Source organism: Temnothorax curvispinosus, unplaced genomic scaffold (assembly GCF_003070985.1).
Source record: "Temnothorax curvispinosus isolate PA1 unplaced genomic scaffold, ASM307098v1 QBEX01011808.1, whole genome shotgun sequence".
NCBI lineage: Eukaryota > Metazoa > Arthropoda > Insecta > Hymenoptera > Formicidae > Temnothorax > Temnothorax curvispinosus.
Genome location: NW_020221588.1, coordinates 782 through 4,368, shown reverse-complemented (window position 1 = coordinate 4,368; position 3,587 = coordinate 782). Strand labels below are relative to the sequence as shown.

The 3,587-nt window shown below is 34.0% G+C and overlaps 1 long non-coding RNA gene across 2 annotated transcripts; it reads right to left on the bottom strand.

The window, feature by feature from the left end:
- Positions 1 to 6: 6 nt before the first annotated feature.
- LOC112461809 lies at positions 7 to 2,249 on the bottom strand. 2 transcript variants are annotated; one of them, XR_003041596.1, is made up of 4 exons: positions 1,821 to 2,249; positions 887 to 1,744; positions 400 to 615; positions 7 to 261 (listed from the first exon to the last, which is right to left on the bottom strand). It is a non-coding gene; the product is annotated as an uncharacterized LOC112461809 (long non-coding RNA). The 2 variants fall into 2 exon arrangements; XR_003041595.1 differs by having other exon boundaries at positions 400 to 521.
- Positions 2,250 to 3,587: the final 1,338 nt, after the last annotated feature.

The following is a 3,587-nucleotide window of genomic DNA, read 5'->3' as shown; positions in this document are numbered from 1 at the left end:
TTCATGGAATCCTGCGTTAAGTTTAAATTTTCATTATTATTGTTCACTGCAGTGTTTTCATCATATGAATTGTTCGATGTCCATAAAGAATTCTTGCTCATTTGAGATTGAAGCAGCAGCAGGAGAAGCCATTGAAGCAGATGAACTGTCAGATTTATTTCCATTTTCAGATGTACTACAATAAGCTTTATGTTTTCTGTGCCGCTTCACCTGTAGTCGTGTTAGCTCTTGCTTTCGTTTTCTTTTATTGTCACTCATGTCCTGTTAAACAGTTATTTAAACAATATATATACAATACATTCGACCGTAAACTCATTTTCTTAGGAATAAGAAAATGAGTAATCTCATAAAATTTCAACAGCATATATATTGATGTAAATATGATGTACTTTTACTCACCTCTGCAATTAGAAAAAGATTGACTGTACAAAAGATGAAATCAGTAGAGTCTATAGTTTCGAAGCCAGATATAGAGATATATAAAAAACACAATTTCTGATAGCGGTGGATTAACAGCTATTCTATAATAATAACACAGTGCATGTGTATTATATATGAGATTAATACACTGCACATCTGCACATGCCTAAGGCGGACGGACAACACAGCCAAATACTATATAACATCATCAGTTGTCTATCATTAACTTTTTGACATATTGTAGTCACGGTAATAGAACCCAAGTTATTTTAAAACATGTGTGATAAATATAAGGTTAGGTTGTAACCTAACCTTATATTTATTATATCTAATCTTATTAACAATAAGAAAAAATTCTCAAGACAAATTGTACTTTCTACAATATAATAATATTAGTCAAATAAAAAAGGCCCTCGATGTTTTATTATAAATATTATATATTAATAAATATATCAGATTTTTTTACTTTTGAAAATTTGTGTATTAGGGGATACTCAAAAAGGTCCTGATTATTGCCTTATCAGGCTTGCCTGATTATATATAACCAGGCATGCTTGATATGGCACCAGTCAGGACCTGATCTGGCATGCCGTAGTCAGGCATGCCTCATTTATACCTGATCAGGGCCGTACATGACAACAGGCACGCCTGAATAAATTTCTACTCGGGAAGTGGACCGTTGTTACCGATAAGTATGTACAAAATTTACCTTTTTAAAAATATATATTTAAAATAAGTAATTGTAATGTGTAATTTTGGTACAATTCAGTTTGAAAATAAGAATGTTATTGTACGAAGTATTTGCTCCTATTATTTTATTATTGCAATAGATATATAGGTTTAGAGGAATTACAATTGCAACAATTTTTATACATGCTTCCCCCGATCTTGTTTCGAAAAGCAGAAAACTTTATACATGCTTCTCGATCTTGATCCTTGTCTGCGTTTAAACTTTATCAATACCTAACTTCATCTTTTACTGCTGAAATTGAATAAATCTTTCTGTTTTTTTTTTAAGTTGCTATTGAAGTTAAAGTTGCTATTCACATTTTAATTGTGCGCTTTGGATAGTTGCGTATCGACATCGTTGAAGAAATATCTATGATGCTTTTTACAACTCGTGAATTCATGAAAATCTACATAAATTTGGTTTTTTTAGATGTTTATAAGATACTACAATTTTACATGAAAATTAACAGAACTGGCTGGCCAAATTTTATTGATTTACAACGCTACGTTTCGACCCTGGATCCGGTCCTTTTCAAGCGCTCTCTCACAAATATATTCGTCAGGCATAATGCCCTAACTACGCCGAATCTAGAAACTAAACGACATATTTCAGTACTCCGCAATAAGTAAAAGACAATCAAAAATCCGTAATTATACAATTAGAAACTTACATATTTGTGCGTCAGGATCAAACAATACAATATAAAATATTCGTTAAACGGCATACTTCGTTAGATGTTTGTGTCATGTCAGAGCCGTGCGGTGGTAAAATTTAGACTGACAAACTTGACAATATAAAAACAAACAGTTGCCATAGTAATAAGCTAGGACGTAGAGAGGGAAGTAGCGAAGAAGGGGAAGGAGTTATAATTCTTTTATGATATGTTCGTAGAGAACGTTAAGATTCTCCGTGTCCTTTTGTAAATTGATAGTGCCGTCAAATTTTTTAATAAAAAACATCTCCGCTAATTCCCTCTTTCTAGTATGTCTTTCTTGGTGTAATATTTCTGGCTTCCCCCAGTCAAAATCATGCCCATAAGACATTCTGTGTTCGCTCACTACGGAATGATTACTAGTGTGCTTTCTGATATCGCCCTGGTGTTCCCTGAGGTGCGTGCACAAATGTCTCTTAGTCTGCCCAATATACGTAGCCTTGCAATCCCTGCAGTTTATCTTGTATACTGTGTCGGTTTTTTTAAGGATCCAGGGTCGAAACGTAGCGTTGTAAATCAATAAAATTTGGCCAGCTGGGTCGCTCGCAATATCTCTGTTAATTTTAATTATTCACTGGCGACTCAAATTCTCTAATACTGTTTTTAACAGACCTGCTTCAACCAAACCTTCAACCTTTCCATGGAAAGTAAAAATTAATATATCAATTAAAAAAATTAAGTATCTTATGCAAATTTAGAAAAAAAGAAAACTTAAAGTAACATATAAGCAATGAGAAGTGCCGTTTTCGGTCGAAGCGGATCTTGATTCCCTTAATAATATTTCACAATATCAATTATTATTAAATACCAACATGTTTCAGTTTTTTAAATTGGCACTGCGTGCCAATATAGACTTTGTCGGACTTAAAACGCAATTGTGTAAACTGAAACTAAAAATAATATATTTTATATTAATTTGATATTGTCAAGTAAAATAATATACCATTAGAAGAATATTTATAACAGTTATACAAATTCATATGGATAGATCCATTATACATAGAGTGTATATTCATATATGATTATCTTTAACCTTATAAATATACTTTTACGTGATCACACATAATAATATATTAGTATATAAAACCATATATGACTATATAAATTTATACTTAAAGAGGTTTAGCCATATAATATTGTTCAAGATTATATTTTCATTTCTTATATGACCATATATAATTATATATTTACTAATATAAACAAATAAGAGGTATTTTTTCCCGAGTATATAATCAATGACGATGACCCTTTCAAAGATCTTGCCAACCTCATTTAAAAGACATATAGGCCTGGCTTTTGGAACCTCGCCGGGAGATGAGACGTCCCCCTTCGATATTAGAACAAGATCCGCCAGTTTCCAGTTCGTGGGAAAAATTCCTACCCGCATATAGTGATCGTAGGCCAGAGCGAGTCGGTGGACCATACTCGAAGGGAGCTTATTCAATACGGTCGCTTTAAATCCATCAGGACCAGGCGCCGTCTTCGCATTTTTCTTCGCTCTAATTGCCTCTATGACTTTGTCCGCCATAATAGGGGTTCTTACCTCCTCGCAATCGCCAAGATCTACCGGAATCAGTTCTCTACCCGGAGGAAAAAGCTTATTCAGCAATCGACTAAGAATGTCCGGTTCCAAGCTGACGCTAAGCGGTGTGGTGGGCTTACGCAGTTTGCCCATCACCAGCTTATACGGCAGACCCCAAGGGTCATCGTCCAACACATGCACCA